We start from the raw sequence: 21,888 nt of genomic DNA on the forward strand, positions 1-21,888 counted from the left end.
TATATAGGGGGATGAGGAACTTGGCCTCCAAACATTCTTATATTGATTTATTTTTTACTTAAAAAAAAAAAAAGCTTGTAGGACTTCCCTGGTGGCCCAGTGGTTAAGAATCCACTTGCCAATGCAGGGGACGCAGAAGATTCCACATGCACTGGGCAACCAATCCCCCGAGCCACAACTACTGAGCCTGCGCCCTAGAGCCCACAAGCTGCGACTACCGAGCCCCTGCACCACAACCGCTGAAACTTGCATGCCCTAGAGCCTGTGCTCCGCAACAGAGAAGCCACCCCAGCAAGAGGCCCATGCACCACAACCAGAGAGTAGCTCCCTCTGTCACAACTAGAGAAAGTCCGTGTGCAGCAGTGAAGACCCAGCACAGCCAAGAGTCAATTAAAAAATCAATAAAATAAAAAGCTTATATGATATAACATAAATGAGCCTTCAAATCATGATGCTAAGTGAAGAAGCCAGAGATAGCGGGCTACATATTGCATGTTTCCATTTATACGAAATGTCTAAAACATGCAAATGCAGAGAGACAGAAAGTTTTGAATAAATTAGTGGTTGCCAGGGGATAGGGGGCGGGGAGAGTGAAAGGTTCAGGATTTTTTTTAGGTTTGATGGAAATATTCTGAAATTAGATAGTGATGATGGTTGTATAAATTTGTGAATATACTAAAATCCACCAAATTATGCAGTTTAAAATAGCTGAAACAGTGAAGAAAAGAAAATCTATACCAATCTTTATTCTAAAGAAGGGACGGAATGGAGACAGCATATGCACAACAATTTATGGAACTGTTCTCACTAATCGTGTTGGTAATGGTAATGCTAGTATTTTTTATTTTGAGACTATGGAGTGTTGTGGGTTAAGGAGGTACGAATGTAACATACAAAAGGTTACTTTAAAAAATACATTGTATATATGTAATAGGTATTATATATTATACATCATAGCTCAGTTGCTAAAGAATCTGCCTGCAATGCAGGAGACCCTGGTTCAGTCCCTGGGTTGGGAAGATCTCCTGGAGAAAGGAAAGGCTACCCATTCCAGTATTCTGGCCTAGAGAATTCTATGGACTGTATAGTCCACGGGGTCGCAAAGAGTCAGACATGACTGAGCGACTTTCACTTCACTTCATATTATATATAATATATCTTATGTATATATATTTCTAAATGTTAGAAACCATGACCAACTGAACAGTGAGCATCCTGAATGCTTAAATTACCATCCAAGGCTTCCTGGAGAAATGCTGGTTATAGAACCAGGGCAGAAAATGTAAAAGATGACCTGAAACAGTTGTTCATATCAGACAGCAAAGAAGCCACAAATACTATCAAGTCAATCAAGCCGTGCAGGAGCCCAACAGAAGAGCCTCCAGCAGGTCAAAGATTGGACAACTTGACTGTCATTAATAAAATTGCTGTGGATGAAAACCTATCAAATATCTTTGAATCCATGAGTCTGCAAGGATACATATATACATGCACATATACACATGTCTTTAGACTAGTTGTTTATCTTCAGAAAAACCAATTCATTACCTTAAAAAATGAAAAACAAAAGCAGAATCAAGCATTCACCCTATCTTTCCTGTATGAACTATACTTGCAGATAACAAAATAGTACATAAGAAGAAGCATCTCTTTTTAAAAATTTATTTATTTTTAATTGGAGGATAATTGGCTTACAATATTTTGTAGGTTTCTGCCATATATCAACAAAAATCAGCCATAGGTATACATATTTCCCCTCCCTCTTAAATCTCCCTTCCACCTTTTACTCCAAGAAGAAACATCTCTTAATGAAAATATTCCAATTAATAATTGAAAAAGAATTAATAGAATTGGATTATCACAACATTGTTAATTAGCTATACTCCAATATAAAATAAAATCTTAAAAAAAGAAACAATGGAATTGAAATGTCAGTATTTTGCATCCACCACTGCTTCCAACAAATGCCAGCATCATAAAAGGAGAGAAAACCATATATGTGCCTCCTGGTAAAAGAAGCCAGTACTGCCCATGGTCTTTCCCAAGGGGCTGAACCAGAGTCTGGTCAACTCTCTGCCTCCAGCTGCCAATTTGCAATTAATATAGGAGATGAAGAAACATGCTGAATGGAAATACCAGGGAATAACCAATAAAATTCAGACTTTGGGAAAATCTACAGGTCAAAAGCCCTGGGGTCTTCAACTGAAAAAGAGTAAGGAAAAGAAGCAGATGGAAGGAAAACTTGTCCACTTAAAAGACATATAAATTTTGGGGGGCTGCATTAGGTCTTAGGTACAGCATGTGGGATCTAGCTCCCTAATGAGGGATCGAATCTAGGCCTCCTGCATTGTGAGCACAGAGTCTTAACCACTGGACCACCTGGGAGGTCCCAACATATTGGATTTTTAGAAATGAACAGTGCTAAACAAAGGTGTCTAGGAAATACACACTTGGCTTGTAAGAATGAGGAAATAATTACTTCTAAGTCTTGTAAGAATGAGGAAATAATTACTATAACAGTTTGGAAAATGGTTACTTTTGCAGGGAGGGAATGAGTTGTAATTGAAATAGGATATATAGAAGGCTTTTTTTTGTTGCTCAGTTGCTAAGTCATGTCTGACTCTTTGAGACCTCCATGGACGGCAGCATGCCAGGCTTACTTGTCCTTCACTAAAGTTCTATTTCTTAACCTGGGTGTGGTTCAAGAATGCTTGTTTTATAAAAATGAAAGAAATAATATAAATAATTTGTATTGCTCGTTGCTTTTTAGAAATAGAATTTTTAACGTTTTTTAAATTTATTTTTAAATGAAGAATAATTGCTCTACAGTATTGTGTTGGTTTCTACCAAACAGAAATATAATTTATGTTGTCAGTGCCCTTCAGTCAAAGGCCACCAAGAACGCACCTAGTTAAGCAAGCTGGGTTTCTTATTCATCACAGTGAGAGAGAAAACACATCATGGGGAACTGGAAGATCTCAGTAAAAGGATGTTAGGGAAGAACTTAAATGATTTGGGCTTTGTGGGGAGGGTTAGCTATAGACTGGATGTTGTCAGAAAGGTGGGACAATAGGGTATTTGGTGGGTAGCATTATGACCTTACTTTTATTTGTGCTTAGACAAAATTATAAAGTAGCTTTTTTTTCCATTAAAAATGTTGATAAAATATACATAGCATAAAATTTACCATCTTGACCTTTTTTTTTTTTTTCAGAGAGTAGAAGGCAATTTATTGTGAATTTGATCCTGGCTAAGTTCAGTGATCTGGAAGGCAGCAGAAGTGAACATCACTGAGTTACTGATCCATAATGTATTTATGGAGGAACTAAAGAGCTTATTGATGAAAGTGAAAGAGGAGAGTGAAAAACTGGCTTAAAACTCAACATTCAAAAAATGAAGATCATGGCATCCAGTCCCATTACTTCATGGCAAATAGTGGAGAAACAATGGAAACTGTGACAGACTTATATTTTCTTGGGCTCCAAAATGCAGATGGTGACTGCAGCCATGCAATTAAAAGATGCTTGCTCCTTGGAAGAAAAGCTATGACAACCCTAGACAGCATATTGAAAAGCAGAGATATTATTTTACTGACAAAGTTCTGTCTAGTCAAAGCAATGATTTTTCCAGTAGTCATGTATGGATGTAAGAGATGGACCATAAACAAAGCTGAGCACCAAAGAATTGATGCTTTTGAACTGTGACATTAAAGAAGACTGTTTAGAGTCCCTTGGACACCAAGAAGATCAAACCAGTCAATCCTAAAGGAAATAAGTCCTGAATATTCATTGGAAGGACTGATGCTGAAGTTGAAGCTCCAATACTTCGGCCACCTGATGGGAAGATCTGACTCACTGGAAAAGGCCCTGATGCTGAGATAGATTGAAGACAGGAGGAGAAGTGTATGGCAGAGGGTGAGATGGTTGGGTGGAATCATCAACTCCATGGATACAAGTTTGAGCAAGCTCCAGGAGATAGTGAAGGACAGCGAAGCCTGGTGTGCTGTAGCCCATGGGGTTGCAAAGAGTCAGACATGACTGAGCGACTGAACTGAACTGAAGTGAATGCATTTATGGCCACACCTTCATGTCTCTTATGCTCAAATGAACCATCTTAACCAGTTGAAGTGTTTAAATTCATTCGTAATGTTAGGCAGGCATCAGCATCATCCATATCCATAGTATCAGAACCCTGAAACTCTATGCTTATTAAGCAATAACTCCCTATTCTTTCCTTCCTGAAGTCATTCTACTTCTATGTCTATGAAGAATTCATTTTATATGTTCTCAGAATAACCTGTATGGGATGGGTGTTCTGTGAGGAAAGAACCAGAGAAGGGGAGAACACAATGGCCTTGGAGCACCAGAACAGCATGTAATAATACTGTGTGGTCCAGCTGGGAGCATCACATCAGTTCCAACTGTCAGGAGCTGCTTTTTCTCCATCCTCCTTTTTGGTCAAGAAGAGACAAAGTTAGGTCTCAGGACATACTTACATTATATTCAGATTTTCATCATTGCCAAAGTTTTACTGATTAAGATCAATTTGCTAATTAAGAAGGACATTCACTGAATGCAATCAATCATTGAACTGGACCATCTGATATGACAATGGCTGCCCTACTAGTAGCGCCTCAGTGGTACTTAGATTTTGGATAGGCTGTTTTGTTATGTATTGGAACATAGGCAGTTATCAGAATCAAGGTGACTATTAGTTGTTATGATGGGTCTGGAAGCCAAGGACCTAGATTATTAACTACTTGCAATCAAAACATGTCCCAGAATTCAACTGGATCTATTTCAGAAAATCAGGTTGCTTTCTCGGTTTGCCCTGTAGTATTTGCATAGGTGTAGCAGTGTTGACTTGGTGGAGTAGAGAAAACCATGGGCTATATGATCATCCATGATAACTCCTGTTAATTGATTTAGAGTATTTCGTGGGCTTTCAGAGCAGAAGTGGGGTCCTATATGATTTCTGGTACGCCAAAGACAAGTTTTAAACATTTTTTAGCTGTGCTATTCCCACTCAAGGAACTGTAACTGGCAGAGTGTGTATAAAGAGGGAATCAGTTATTCCTCTTGGAAGTTCTCCTGAGTAATCTGTGCTTGCCTCATTATGGAGGCTTGTGTCCATATATTTTAGTGTTCATAAAAAGAAACACTCATATATCACTGTGAAAATGTACAATGATGTAGCTGCTTTGGAAAACAGTTCTTCAAAAGATTAACCATAGAATTACCATATGACCCAGAAATTCCATTTTTAGTTATGCCTAGTTGGTGATGGACAGGGAGGCCTGGTGTGCTGTGATTCATGGGGTTGCAAAGAGTCAGACACGACTGAGCGACTGAACTGAACTGAACATTCTTAAAATTTTTTACATGATTGTTGTGGAAATATTATATAAAATATCACACAAAAATCTGCACATAAATGTTCATAACAGTGTTATTCATAGCAGCTAAAAAAGTGGAAACAATTCACATGTTCGTCATTGATGAAAGGATAAGATAATGTGATATATCCATATTATTCACCATAAAAAGGAATGAGTCACTAATTTGTGAGATAACATGAATGTGCCTTGAAAACATTATGCTTAGTGAGAGAAGCCAGAGCACAGATTATATGCAGGTCACATATTATTCGATACAATTTATGTGAGATATCCAGAACAGGCAAATCCCTGGAGACAGAACGTAGATTAGTAGTTGTCTGGGGAGAGAGAGGAATGGAGAGTGACTGCTAATGCATATAGGGTTTCTTTTTGGGTGAGGAAAGCACTCTGGAATGAGCAGTGATGGCTGCACATCTTTGTGAATATAGTATTGTAAAAGCCGCTGAATTGCACACTTTAAAGGGGTAGAAACAAGACCTCCTGTATAGCACAAGGAATTCTGCTCAATGTTATCTGGCAGTCTGGATGGGCACAGAGTTTGGGAGAGAATGGATACATGTATTTGTATGGCTCCGTTGCTCTGTTGTGCATATGAAATTATCACAACATGGTTAATTGGCTATACTTCAATGTAACAGTTAGAAAAAAAGCCTATACTACCTCAAATAAATAAAGGGATGACTATTACCATATACATATTACGTATATCTCAAGTTAACAAATCAGGGACCAGGAGGTCAGAATCAACAACCTTACAGAATGTTGAAGCTGTTCATATTCGGTGTAAGAGCTGATCAGAATTCTCTCTGCATATTCAGGGTAATGTTAACAGTTAGAGGCCTGGCTGAAAGGTTTGGGAAAGATGGTATTTCCAAATGAATGCACAACTCTATTGCTTGGCAAGTTAAATAAATTCAACTTAATCTTTCTGCTGATCTGCTTATTTTAACACCCTCACATCGTGGCAACTCCACAGAACCTTCCATGCTTAAGCCCTCTATTCAGATAGAATAGAGCCCTTCATTGTATACCCTTCCTTGATTATTTTCCAGTTTGTTGCTGGGTATGTCTTGAGGACAATATTGAGCTTCACGTATTTCTGCTGAGTTCTCACTGCTGTATTCTGTTATCCTAGGATATCCTAGGCTCCTTTGTGGTTCTCTCTCTGGTTAGTACCTTGGAAAGCATTAGGCAATCTTTCACTAAACCTGTTTGTCTTCTGTTACTTTCACTTGATTCGTCAAATGATTTTTTTCCCCATTCCTTGGTAATTTTGCTCTGATTGTTATAAGGGAGCATTTTTTTTTAGGGAATAGAAGCACAGACCTAATAAGTCCCTTTCCACACTGGCTCCTGAGAGTTCTAATAACTTAGGGGACATACTTATACTTTAAAAAAATGTTTTGTTTACAGCAGTCTAAATTCAGCTGGGCATCCTATGTTTTTACTTGCTGAATCTAGCAGTCTTAATGATTGTAGCTTCATCAGACTCATGGACAAATAGTGCTGGGCATTCTATGTCTTGTCTGGAGAAAGGCAGTGCCTTGGTGGCAGGAATATGGTATTTCTTCCTCCACAGCCTTGCTACAGGATACCATGGTGGCTGCTGGAAGTGAAAGTCAGAGATCTCTGCACCAGTGTGGTACTTCCCAGCTGTGTGCTAGGTTCAAACCTCCATATTTTGTTCTAATCATGCTATTTTCTTCCCTTACCTGTTTGGGTTTGTCAGCATCTTACCTCAAACTCCTTTGGGTTAAATTCTTGCTTCATGCTACTTCTCTTTGTAACCCTAATTCTTAAGCCCATTCGGTTAAAATAGCAATTTTTCATTAAAGACAGTTGGAATCAGGGATTTCCCTGGTGGTTCAGTGGCTAACCTGCACTCCCAATGCAGCGGGCCTGGGTTTGATCCCTGATCAAGGAACTAGATCCCACGTGCTACAACTAAAAAATCCTGCATGCCGAAGATCGAAGATCCCATGTGCTGAAACTAAGACCCAACGCAGCCAAATAAATAAATTAATTTAAAAAAAGATTGTTTGAATCACAGTGGTCATTTTAGGGAACTTTTGTGGATTTTAAAAAATTACTTATTTATTTATCTGTTTCCGGCTGTGCCAAGTCTTCATTGCTTTGTGAAGGTTTTTTCCAGCTGTGGCGAGTGGGAGCTACTGTCCGTTGTGTGCGTGGGCTTTTCATTGAGGTGGCTTCTCCTGTTGTGGAGCACAGGCTCCAGACGCAGGGGCCTCAGCAGTTGCAGCACATGGCCTTCAATAGTTGTGACTTGTGGGCTCTAGACCTTGGGCTCTGCGGCATATGGGATCTTCCTGGACTAGGGACTGAGCTCATGTCTCCTGCATTGGTGGGTGGATTCTTATTTTATAAGTATCTTCTTCAAAACAAAAAGGAAAATAACTCAGTTTTTTAAAGTCTTTTTGTTGGAAAGCCTTTCATTGAATGTACGGTTTAGGAATATCTAATCCATTTAGACAAATCTAACATTAAAAAAAGAGAGAGGAAAAAACTACTAAATCAGATTATAAGGTCCCTTAGAATCCGTAAGAGCCCTGTGTTATCTGTTACAGACTCGTGTGAATGTATAATAAGAAAACTCAAAGAATTTCTAAAAGAAAGAGAAGATTTTAACATACAGCATTTTAAATATGTTAATTCTTTAAAGGTTTTTAAAAATTTTTGTTTTTCTAGCTGAAGCTGAACTCCAAAGGGGAAAAAGGGGAATAATTAAGTTAATGGCCTTGGTTAATAAGTTGTAGTCAGTCAGTTCAGTTGCTCAGTTGTGTCTGCCTCTTTGCAACCCCATGGACTGTAGCACATCAGGCTTCCCTGTCTATCTCCAACTCCCAGAGTTTGCTCAAACTCATGTCCATCGAGTCAGCAATGCCATCCAACCATCTCATCCTCTGCCGTCCCCTTCTCTCCTGCCTTCAATCTTTCCCAGCATCAGGGTTTCTTCCAAGGAGTCAGTTCTTCGCATCAGATGGCCAAAGTATTGGAGTTTCAGCTTCAACATCAGTCCTCCAATGAATATTCAGGGCTGATTTCCTTCTGGATTGACTGGTTGGATTTCCTTGCAGTCCAAGGGATTCTCAAGAGTCTTTTCCAACACCACAGTTCAAAAGCATCAATTCTTTGGCGCTCAGCTTTTTTTATGGTCCAACTCTCACATCCGTACATGACTACTGGAAAAACCACAGCTTTGACAAGACGGACCTTTCTTCACAAAGTAATGTCTCTGCTTTTTAATATGCTGTCTAGGGTTAAATACAGGTCACTCATTTACCACGTCACTCTACTTAACTCCCCAAATTGTGTGTAATTATTTTATATTGTTAGGTTAATCATGTTTCCATTATGGCTTGCAGTTGTAAGGACCTTTTATTTTTTGTCTGGTTAATGATTGTGAAAATTGATAAACATCCTTTACTATTGTGATTATGCAACTATCATTCGCTTAGCATTATTGTATCATGATTGGTCAACAGAAAATAATAGAATTCTAAATAATGTCTCAAAAGCAGAGACGTTACTTTGCCGACTAAGGTCCGTCTAGTCAAGGCTATGGTTTTTCCTGTGGTCATGTATGGATGTGAGAGTTGGACTGTGAAGAAGGCTGAGCGCCGAAGAATTGATGCTTTTGAACTGTGGTGTTGGAGAAGACTCCTGAGAGTCCCTTGGACTGCAAGGAGATCCAACCAGTCCATTCTGAAGGAGATCAGTACTAGGTGTTCTTTGGAAGGAATGATGCTAAAGCTGAAGCTCCAGTACTTTGGTCACCTCATGAGAAGAGTTGACTCATTGGAAAAGACTCTGATGCTGGGGGGGATTGGGGGCAGGAGGAGAAGGGGACGACCAAGGATGAGATGGCTGGATGGTATCACGGACTCGATGGACATGAGTCTGAGTGAACTCCAGGAGTTGGTGATGGACAGGGGGCCTGGCGTGCTGCCATTCATGGGGTCGCAAAGAGTCGGACACGACTGAGCGACTGAACTGAACTGAACTAACTAGACGGACCTTTGTTGGCAAAGTAATGTCTCTGCTTTTCAATATGCTATCTAGGTTGGTCATAACTTTCCTTCCAAGGAGTAAGCCTCTTTTAATTTCATGGCTGCACTCACCATCTGCAGTGATATTGGAGCCCCAAAAAATAAAGTCTGACACTGTTTCCACTGTCTCCCCATCTATTTCCCATGAAGTGATGGTACCAGATGCCATGATCTTAGTTTTCTGAATGTTGAGCTTTAAGCCAACTTTTTCACTCTCCTCTTTCACTTTCATCAAGAGGCTTTTTAGTTCCTCTTCATAGGTATTGCTATTCTTCTCCAAAGCTCCAGAAGTATTTCTAACGAGCAGCCGTCTTTAAAAACAACTGGCCTATCTGATGATCTTTTACTTTTATCTAGTTTGTTTCACCGTTTTTGTTTCATATTCAGAGCTCCCATTTCATTTAGTTTGTTTTCCTATTTCTCCATCTCTTTGTTGTTGTTCTTCTTTCTTAAGTCTTTATCAAGGGTAGTACAAAGCTTTTGTACACACACACACACATGATGTAGAATATAATATATATTCTAGAAAGTTTATGAATTTTTGCCTAGCTAAAAAAAAATCTGACATTTTGATTCCAGTTACTTGACTTAGTATGAATAGAATGCTAGATTTCTAACTTATATTCACTCAAAACTTTGATATAGTTCCATAGATTTTGGCATCTAGTATTACTCCTAAAAGTCTAGAAAATTTTTTATCTTAGTGATTTAAAAAAAGATTTTTTGAATGAGGCTTGAAACTTCTAATCCAGTTCTGAGAATATAAAGAAATACTATGTTGTTAAAAAAAAAACAACCAGGAAATTGACAAGTGATACACTATTATTAACCAAAGTACAGATTTTGTTCAAGTTTCATAAAATTTTATACTAGTGTCCATTATTTGTTTTCATACCTTATTCAAGACTTCACATTGTATTTAACTGTATTGAGCAGCTTTGGCTGTGCACAACAAATTCTGGTAAATTCTCTTTTCACTTTTATTCCATTGCAAGTATTTTTTAGTTTTCCTTGTTATGGCTTCTTAGATATACCCATCATTTAAAAGTGGACATGTAATTTCTAAATACACGGGATTTTGTTTAAAGTTTTTAATATTAATTTCTCATTTGATACTGATTTATCATTTAAATGGTTTATTCTCTGCAATCACTCTCTCTTTTTTTCAGTCTAACTTTACTGAGGTTTTCAACTTTTCAAAAAGTTTTCAACTTTTCTAAGCGGAGATCTCTCTTGGTAAATGTCACTTTGCTCTTGAAAATACATAAATTATTTAAAAATATCTTTTGATATTAATTTCTAACATAATTCCACTGTGATAAGAGAACAGACTCTGTATGATCTCAATATCTTTAGACCATGAAATTTTTGCACCTTGTTTTATGTCCCTGTGTTCCAGTGACTTCTAGTTTACAGTCTATGGGAACATGAATAGAATTTGTAGTCTACTATCTGGTCCCATCACTTCATGGGAAATAGATGGGGAAACAGTGGAAACAGTGTCAGACTTCATTTATTTGGGCTCCAAAATCACTGCAGATGGTGATTGCAGCCATGAAATTAAAAGATGCTTACTCCTTGGAAGGAAATTTATGACCAACTTAGACAGCATATTCAAAAGTAGAGACATTACTTTGCCAACAAAGGTCCATCTAGTCAAGGCTATGGTTTTTCCAGTGGTCATGTATGGATGTGAGAGTTGGACTGTGAAGAAAGCTGAGTGCCAAAGAATTGCTGCTTTTGAACTGTGGTGTTGGAGAAGACTCCTGAGAGTGCCTTGGACTGCAAGGAGATCCAACCAGTCCATTCTGAAGGAGATCAGTCCTGGGTGTTCTTTGGAAGGACTGATGCTAAAGCTGAAACTCCAATAATTTGGCCGCCTCATGTGAAGAGCTGACTCATTGGAAAAGACTCTGATGCTGGGAGGGATTGGGGGCAGGAGGAGAAGGGGATGACAGAGGATGAGATGGCTCGATGGCATCACCAACTCGATGGACATGAATTTGAGTGAACTCCGGGAGTTGGTGATGGACAGGGAGGCCTGGTGTGCTGCTGTTCATGGGATTGCAAAGAGTCAGACACAACTGAGTGACTGAACTGAACTGAACTGATTCTGTGAAAATTGTATAAATGTTAATTATGTTGAATTGGTTCACAGTGTTTTTCAGATCTACTATATCCTTCTGCTGCTGCTGCTGCTAAGTCACTTCAGTCGTGTCTGACTCTGTGCGACCCCATAGATGACCTCCTACCAGGCTCCTCTGTCCCTGGGATTCTCCAGGCAAGAACACTGGAGTGGGTTGCCATTTTCTTCTCCAATGTATGAAAGTGAAAAGTGAAAGTTAAGTCGCTCAGTCGTGTCCAACTCTTAGCGATCTCATGGACTGCAGCCTATCAGGCTCCTCCGTCTATGGGATTTTCCAGGCTAGAGTACTGGAATGGGGTGCCATTGCCTTCTCCGACTATATCCTCCTACTTCTCTGTATATTTATTCTAGTAATTTTTGAGAGTTTGATATTGAAACTCTAATTAAAAATCTTAATTTATCTACTTAAAAATTGTAATGTATAGTGGAACTATATGTAACCTTGTTCTGTATTTTCCAAGTCTCCTGTAAATGTGTTATCGTACTTTTATCATTTAAAAAATAAAAATCAAAAAAAATTCAAAAACTTGAGGCATCTCACATTGTTGTACTGCCCAAACCAACACAACATTGTAAAGCAATTATCCTCCAATTAAAAATAATTTTTTAAAATAATTTAAAAATGGAACTATCTATGTAAATTCTAAAAATTTCTTTTTTCTAGTAATTTTTCTTATTAATATCTTTTCATTTTTCACATTATATTGTTTTAAGTAACAAATTTAGTTTTTAAGATCTATAACTGATTTGATCTCTTGAAAGTTGCTATTAATTATAAAATAAATAAGGCTTCTTTGGTGGTTCAACAGTGAAGAATACACCTGCCAGTGCAGGAGATGTGGGTTCAGTCCCTGGTTTGGGAAAATCCCCTGGAGAAAGAAGGAAACTACAACGCACTGCTTGTTCTTTCCTGGAGAATCCCATGGCCAGAGGGTCCTGGAGGGATACAGTTCATGGGGTCACAAAGGGTCAGACAATTTAGCAACTAAACAACAATAACTAACAATTATATGATTCAGTTCAGTTCAGTTCAGTCGCTCAGTCGTGAATCGCAACCCCATGAATCGCAGCACGCCAGGCCTCCCTGTTCACCACCATCTCCCGGAGTTCACTCAGACTCACGTCCATCGAGTCAGTGATGCCATCCAGCCATCTCATCCTCTGTCATCCCCTTCTCCTCCTGCCCCCAATCCCTCCCAGCATCAGAGTCTTTTCCAATGAGTCAACTCTTCACGTGAGGTGACCAAAGTCCTGGAGCTTCAGCTTTAGCATCATTCCTTCCATAGAACACCTAGTACTGATCTCCTTCAGAATGGACTGGTTGGATCTCCTTGCAGTCCAAGGGACTCTCAGGAGTCTTCTCCAACACCACAGTTCAAAAGCATCAATTCTTCGGTGCTCAGCCTTCTTCACAGTCCAACTCTCGCATCCATACATGACCACAGGAAAAACCATAGCCTTGACTAGACGGACCTTAGTTGGCAAAGTAATGTCTCTGCTTTTGAATATACTGTCTAGGTTGGTCATAACTGTTCTTCCAAGGAGTAAGCGTCTTTTAATTTCATGGTTGCAATCACCATCTGCAGTGATTTGGGAGCCCCCCAAAAATAAAGTCTGACACTGTTTCCACTGTTTCCCCATCTATTTCCCATGAAGAGATGGGACCAGATGCCATGATCTTCGTTTTCTGAATGTTGAGCTTTAGGCCAACTTTTTCACTCTCCACTTTCACTTTCATCAAGAGGCTTTTTAGTTCCTCTTCATTTTCTGCCATAAGGGTGGTGTCCTCTGCATATCCGAGGTTATTGATATTTCTCCTGGCAATCTTGATTCCAGCTTGTGTTTCTTCCAGTCCAGCATTTCTCATGATGTACTCTGCATAGAAGTTAAATAAGCAGGGTGACAATATACAGCCTTGACGTACTCCTTTTCCTATTTGGAACCAGTCTGTTGTTCCATGTCCAGTTCTAACTGTTGCTTCCTGACCTGCATACAGATTTCTCAAGAGGCAGGTCAGGTGGTCTGGTATTCCCATCTCTCTCAGAATTTTCCGCAGTTTATTGTGATCCACACAGTCAAAGGCTTTGGCATAGTCAATCAAGCAGAAAGAGATGTTTTTCTGGAACCCTCTTGCTTTTTCCATGATCCAGCAGATGTTGGCAATTTGATCCCTGGTTCCTCTGCCTTTTCTAAAACCAGCTTGAACATCAGGGAGTTCACAGTTCATGTATTGCTAAAGCCTGGCTTGGAGAATTTTGAGCATTACTTTACTAGCATGTGAGATGAGTGCAATTATGTGGTAGTTTGAGCATTCTTTGGCATTGTCTTTCTTTGGGATTGGAATGAAATGGACCTTTTCCAGTCCTGACCTTCAGGTATGACCTAAATCAAATCCCTTATGATTATACAGTGGAAGTGAGAAATAGATTTAAGGGCCTAGGTCTGATAGATAGAGTGCCTGATGAACTATGGAATGAGGTTCATGACATTGTACAGGAGACAGGGATCAAGACCATCCCCATGGAAAAGAAATGCAAAAAAGCAAAATGGCTGTCTGGGGAAGCCTTACAAATACCTGTGAAAAGAAGAGAGGCGAAAAGAAAAGGAGAAAAGGAAAGATATGTGCATCTGAATGCAGAGTTCCAAAGACTAGCAAGAAGAGATTAGAAAGCCTTCTTCAGCCATCAATGCAAAGAAATAGAGGAAAAGAACAGAATGAGAAAGACTAGAGATCTCTTCAAGAAAATTAGAGATACCAAGGGAACATTTCATGCAAAGATGGGGTCGATAAAGGACAGAAATGGTATGGACCTAACAGAAGCAGAAGATATTAAGAAGAGGTGGCAAGAATACACAGAAGAACTGTACAAAAAAGATCTTCACGACCCAGATAATCATGATGGTGTGATCACTCATCTAGAGCCAGACATCCTAGAATGTGAAGTCAAGTGGGTCTTGGAAAGAATCATGATGAGCAAAGCTGGTGGAGGTGATGGAATTCCAGTTGAGCTGTTTCAAATCCTGAAAGATGATGCTGTGAAAGTACTGCACTCAATATGCCAGCAAATTTGGAAAACTCAGCAGTGGCCACAGGGCGGCGGTAAGGAGATACCCCTTGTCCAAGGTAAAGAGCAGAGGCTGTGCTTTGCAGGAGCAGCCATGAAATGATACCCCACACCCAAGGTAAGAGAAACCCAAGTAAGATGGTAGGTGTTGCAAGAGGGCATCAGAGGGCAGACACACTGAAACCATACTCACAGAAAACTAGTCAATCTAATCACACTAGGACCACAGCCTTGTCTAACTCAATGAAACCAAGCCATTCCTGCGGGGCAACCCAAGATGGGCTGGTCATGATGGAGAGGACTGACAGAATGTGGTCCACTGGAGAAGGGAATGGCAAACCACTTCAGTATTCTTGCCTTGAGAACCCCATGAACAGTATGAAAAGGCAAAATGATAGGATACTGAAAGAGGAACTCCCCAGGTCAGTAGGTACCCAATATGCTACTGGAGATCAGTGGAGAAATAACTCCAGAAAGAATAAAGGGATGGAGCCAAAGCAAAAACAATACCCAGCTGTGGATGTGACTGGTGATAGAAGCAAGGTCTGATGCTATAAAGAGCAATATTGCATAGGAACCTGGAATGTCAGGTCCATGAATCAAGGCAAATTGGAAGTGGTCAAACAAGAGATGGCAAGAATCATACGATTACCTAAGAAAATTAGAATTTAAGGGACAGTTAGAACAAATGTGCTAAGTTAAGATAATAGCTTTTTCTTATTCTTTGGCTACATACAAACACAGTTATCCTTTATAAAGCTTAACCTTTCCCCCCAGCTTTATTGAAATACAACTGACAAGTAGTATAAGGATATTGGCTTCCCAGGTGGAGCTAGTGGTAAAGAATCTGCCTGCCAGTACAGGAGACATAAGAGATTTGGGTTCCATTCCTGGGTCAGGAAGATCCCCTGGAGGAGGAAATGGCAACCCATCCCAGTGTTCTTGCCTGGAGAATTCCATGGACAGAGAAGCCTGGTGGGCTACAGTCCACAAGGTCACAAAAAGTAGGACATGACTGAAGCCACTAAGCATGCATGCACACAGGGACCTGCTAGTTCAGTTCAGCTCAGTTCAGTCACTCAGTCATGTCCAACTCTTTGCGACCCCATGAATCACAGCACGCCAGGCCTCCCTGTCCATCACCATCTCCCGGAGTTCACTCAGACTCACGTCCATCGAGTCCGTGATGCCATCCAGCCATCTCATCCTGGGTCATCCCCTTCTCCTCCTACCCCCAATCCCTCCCAGCATCAAAGTCTTTTCCAATGAGTCAGCTCTTCGCATGAGGTGACCAAAGTACTGGAGCTTCAGCTTTAGCATCATTCCTTCCAAAGAAATCCCAGGGCTGATCTCCTTCAGAATGGACTGGTTGGATCTCCTTGCAGTCCAAGGGACTCTCAAGAGTCTTCTCCAACACCACAGTTCAAAAGCATCAATTCTTCGGCGCTCAGCCTTCTTCACAGTCCAACTCTCACCTCCACACATGACCACAAGAAAAACCATAGCCTTGACTAGACCGACATTAGTCAGCAAAGTAATGTCTCTGGTTTTGAATATACTCTCTAGGTTGGTCATAACTTTTCTTCCAAGGAGTAAGCGTCTTTTAATTTCAATGCAATCTTAAAAACTGTTTGCTGGTTATTTTGTATATCCCTTGTCCTTTTTCCCTCTTTTGTTGCTTTCTTTTGTGAATTGATGATTTTCCATAATGGTATGCTTTGATTCCCTTCTCTTTATCTTTTCTGAATCTACTGTAGGTTTTCATTTAGTGGTTACCATGAGGCTAACGTAGAGCATGGTCATGACGTAGAGCATGTTATAGATTTAACAGCCTATTTTTTTTTACTAATTAGCATCTTTTTGTTTCAGCTTGAATAGTAAGAAGAGGACAAAGATTATTATTTATTCTAGGTCATAATTTTTGCTTAGTTATAAGTACCCTTTTCCTATCATATTTTTTTAATCTGTTATTTATTTATTTATTTTTATTTTTTTATTTTTTATTTTAAAAATTTTAATTCCTATCATATTTAAATTTTTTTGCTTAGTAACGTTATTATATGGATACATGTAAAGATTTAGTCATACACTACAATGTTGGATGTCAATATTATTTAAAGTTTAACTTTAAAAATATAATTAATGTTATTAAATAATTTTATTAATTTTATTGCTATAATATCAGATAGCATATATCACATTCACTGCTATTATATATTAAGCCCTAAGTGAGATAAAAACTTTTCATAACAAACAAAAGCTAAGGGAGTTCATAATCACTAGATTTGCCTCAAAAGAAATGCTAAAAGGAGTTCTTCAAGCTGAAACAAAAAGATGCTAATTAGTTGTTGTGGTCCTTTAATGGACCAGAACCTGGTGGTCCAGCGATGATAAGAAAGCAAAAGAGAGAGAGAGGCTAGTATTCCCTGGGTTACGCAGAGAACCAATAAAGCCCTAGAATAGGGGTTGTACCGCTCACGGAGGCAGGGCATCCTTCGAAGAGGTCTTGAAAGCCTGGGCAGGAAAGTGAGCTCGGCACGTTCCTATGCTCCAGAGAATTAGCCAGAGGGAGAGAAAGAGAGAGAAAGAAAGTACGACACGGGGACCCAAGTCTCTAGTGGAACAAAGGTATTTTTTTAGCAGAAATGCAGGCTTATATATCTTTAGTAAAATGATTACTCAGCCATTACAAAGGATGAAATCCCATCAATTGCAACAAAATAGATAGTCTAATACATACAGGTTTGCTGACACTGAAAAGAGTCATTGAAGGGAGTTACTGAAAAGAATACAAGCAGGTACCTTTTCCCATGATCTCAGTCCTGAGAACTGTGTGCAGCTCTACTCATTCCTGGAACAGGAACTGATAAAAAAACAGAGAATCCTTGAGAAATGGCACACAAAGAAAGAAAAGAGCAACATATTGGATTCCTTAAATTTGAACGTCTCCTGACAATTCCCCCTTTTAAAATTTTTTCATAATTGGGGGTGACTGTAGATACTTTAGTGAAAAAGGTCCTGACAAAATGAGTTTGTTTAGTTTGGACAATTTTAGTTGGAAGGCATCAGTGTAATCTGCATATAACCATTAGGACAATTATTAGCATTACAATTTCAGATCTAATACTATGTATAATGCTTTGTAACCATCCTCGAGGGTCTAGCCCAGATAATTGATCAGCTAGTTGTTCAGGTAAAGTTTCCAAATTAGTGGAAGAGGGCAGACTCTTAGAGAAGGCTTCAAAGATTTCTTTTTGTAATAACTGTACATTTAAGGAAGCATTATCATGTAAGTCTTGCAAATGAAATTTGATTTGTTTTCAATTGTAGGCACTATAGTTGAACTGAACAAGGGTAATACAAAATTGAGTAGAATTTCAATCATGTTATAGCAAAGCCCGTTTTTGTAAATCTATTAATTGATCTCCAACCCATTTGATGGCTGTTTTTAGTTCCTGTATTTCATCTTGAATTTCCTCATCTATCTGAGCCTGAGTGGCCCGCATAGTATGAGCGTCTTTAGTCCAATTTTGGAGAAAATTATGTGTTTGAATTGAAGTTTGTAAAGCAACACCAGCGACAGCAGCAGTGGTGCAAATAGCTATTAATCCCCAAATGCCAAGAATCAGCCATCCAGTGAATCTTTTAGATAGGTGGAGTAATTTAGTAAGTAACCAGGAAGCGAGCCTGGCTATGGGGCCTTCTTCCCAGGGCCATTGGAGACTTACTGGTAACCACAAATTACATTGAGATTGAAGAATCAGATTTCTTAAGGAAATAGAAGAATTTGCAATTTACACAAGTAACAGAACGTAAAATCTTATTGAATTGTAAGTTTCCTCTAGCTAAAACAAAAGGAAGGGGAACACAAGCTTGTATGAAATATGATTGATTATAGCGAAAGAAATAATTACTATGACCACGACTGGTCCCTGTGAAATGTCCGGTCCAAGTCCCAAGTTCTTCAGTGCTTGTAGCGAGTTTCCAGATGTCCCATTGTTCAGGCCTGATCTGTTTATCGAGGACAATTCGAGGACGAGGGGGTGCCATTTCACCGTCAAGCCAGCCAAGAAGTCTTTTGCCATGGTACTGTTCCATCATAGCATTAGTTGAACTTTCTATGCTACTCGAGTAGCATAGTCACACACAGTACCGTTAATATCATCTGAACAGTTAGATAACCACATACCATGGGGTCCCCAATCGACAGTGGTGTGCTTAGCCAAAAACATTAATTTTCCTGATTTGGCTTGACACCTGTCCCAATGAACAGGAATATACTTAAAGTTCTTATAAGCAAACCCTTTGAATAATGTTTTTTTGTCCTTTCCCTAGAATTTCGGTAGTGTTGACATGGTTCTCGTAAAAAGAAAGGGCATTAAATAATCCTAACAAGGTCTGAAAGTCCTTTTTCGGAGGCGGGACGAAAGCCCAAGTTTGTCGGCTAACGTTAACGCGTAATTCCAGGGGGCCCATGCACAGAGGAAGGACTTCATAACCTAGAGAAATATTAATTAGTCTTCCCTCCTCCTCAGGGTGTGAGGGCCCTTTCATGCTCCAGGGAGAAGGCATATGTATGGAATCATACATATGATGATTGATATGATCGGTCCCTTTTCTGTCCATTCCACAACATGTAATAAAGGGGGGTTGGGTATGTAAGCCCAGAAAGTATAATTAGGTAGTTCAGCTCAAGTGGGGGAAGTGAAAGCAAGCAAAGCAAGCATAGCAACAGAAATATTTTCAGGACCCCGAGGCATTCCCTGTTGAGAAATCAGATTTTCAGCTTGATTAGTAAGGGTTTTTATCTGTTCCCAAGTAGGGAGATCATGAGGTAGATGACGTTGAGTGCGATTTTTGGAAATCTCTAAAGCCACCATAGCTTGTACTGGCATTTCTTCTTTCCGTGGATTTGGTCTTTTCCTCTCTATCTTGAACGCCGGTGGTTTCCTGGGGGCAGATCTTCTGAAGAAGGAGCCAGTTGACTTCGTTGGATCCATCTGGAGAAATATAAGCATGCCCCTTTCCCTGTAAGATTAGTTACCCAGATTTCCATTGATTAGTTAACCCATCTTGGTACCAAATGGGCAGAGGAAGAGAAGTGTCCTTCAGTTCCTCAAAATGTTTTTCTGCTCTTGTCAAGATATCTCCCTGTGGTAAGTTTTAAAAAATTAAAACAAATAAAGCTGTATTAACAATAGTTATAGGTTCAAAGAATAGCTTATGTTGGAATCTATTAAAGTCTGTTTTAGATAAGGAAGATAGTAGTGTTCCGGTGTATTTTCTCTTTTTACATTTTTTTATTTGTAGTTTTAATGTGTGATGTGTTCATTTGACTATGTCTTGTGTCTGTGGATTATAAGGAATACCTATAATATGTTTAATAGAAAATGTTTGTAAAAATTGTTTGAAATAACTTGAAGTATAGGCAGGGCCATTGTCTGTTTTTATAGAACTAGGAGTTTCCATTGTAGCAAAACAAGCTAATAGGTGAGTTATAATGTGTTGTGTAGCTTCACCACGAAGAGGTGTGGCCCAGAAAAAGAAGAATTTGTGTCGATACAGACGTGTAGGAAGGAAGAAGGAAAAAGTTTAGGGCAATGAGTTACATCCATCTGTCATAGTTCATTAGGTTGTAATCTCTGGGGATTAATATCTTGTGCAATGGGTCGAAGATGTAGGAGTCTACAAGTAGAGCAATTATTGATAATTTTTTTAGCCTGGCGGTATGGGATTTTTCATAGCTGGTGTAGAAAGCCAGCATTGTTGTGCACCAGAGCATGTTGTTTTTTCGGAGTAGCAAAGGAAACAAGTTTATCAGCCTGTTCATTACCATGAGTTATAGGACTGGGAAGATAGGAATGTGTTCGAATATGTGTAATATAAATGGGAGAAGTGTGGTTTTTAATAATGGATTGTAGTTTGAAAAAAATGTTGTGAATAATAGGTTGATTGGAGTTTATGGTGGAGGTTTTTATATTTTTTATTTTTATTTATTTATTTAATGGTAATTCCATTTTACTTTTATTTTATTTTTACTTTATAATATTGTATTGGTTTGCCATACATCAACATGAATCTGCCACAGGTGTACACGTGTTCCCCATCCTGAACCCCACTTCCTCCTCCCTCCCCATACCATCCCTCTAGGTCGTCCCAGTGCGCCAGCCCCGAGTATCCTGTATCCTGCATCAAACCTGGACTGGCGATTCGTTTCACATATGATATTATACATATTTCAATGCTATTCTCCCAAATCATCCCACCCTCTCCCTCTCCCACAGAGTCCAAAAGACTGTTCTATACATCTGTGTCTCTTAGCTGTCTCACATACAGGGTTATTGTTATGATCTTTCTAAATTCCATATATATGCGTTAGTATACTGTATTGGTGTTTTTCTTTCTGGCTTACTTCACTCTGTGTAATAGGCTCCAATTTCATCCACCTCATTAGAACTGATTCAAATGTATTCTTTTTAATGGCTGAGTAAAGCTAGTGGAGGTGATGGAATTCCAGTTGAGCTATTTCAAATCCTAAAAGATGCTGCTGTGAAAGTGCTGCACTCAATATGCCAGCAAATTTGGAAAACTCAGCAGTGGCCACAGGACCAGAAAAGGTCAGTTTTCATTCCAATCCCAAAGAAAGGCAATGCCAAAGAATGCTCAAACCACTGCACAATTGCACTCATCTCACACACTAGTAAAGTAATGCTCAAAATTCTCCAAGCCAGGCTTCAGCAATACATGAACCGTGAACTTCCAGATGTTCAAGCTGTTTAGAAAAGGCAGAGGAACCAGAGATCAAATTGCCAACATCTGCTGGATGATCGAAAAAACAAGAGAGTTCCAGAAAAACATCTATTTCTGTTTTATTGACTATGCCTAAGCCTTTGACTGTGTGGATCACAACAAACTGAAAATTCTTCAAGTGGTGGGAATACCAGACCACCTGACCTGCCTCTTGAGAAACCTATATGCAGGTCAGGAAGCAACAGTTAGAACTGGACATGGAACAACAGACGGGTTCCAAATAGGAAAAGGAGTACATCAAGGCTGTATATTGTCACCCTGCTTATTTAACTTCTATGCAGAGTACATCATGAGAAACGCTGGACTGGAAGAAGCACAAGCTGGAATCAAGATTGCCAGGAGAAATATCAATAACCTCAGATATGCAGAGAACACTACCCTTATGGCAGAAAGTGAAGAGGA

This window comes from Ovis canadensis, chromosome 18, assembly GCF_042477335.2.
Source record: "Ovis canadensis isolate MfBH-ARS-UI-01 breed Bighorn chromosome 18, ARS-UI_OviCan_v2, whole genome shotgun sequence".
NCBI classification, from domain to species: Eukaryota; Metazoa; Chordata; class Mammalia; order Artiodactyla; family Bovidae; genus Ovis; species Ovis canadensis.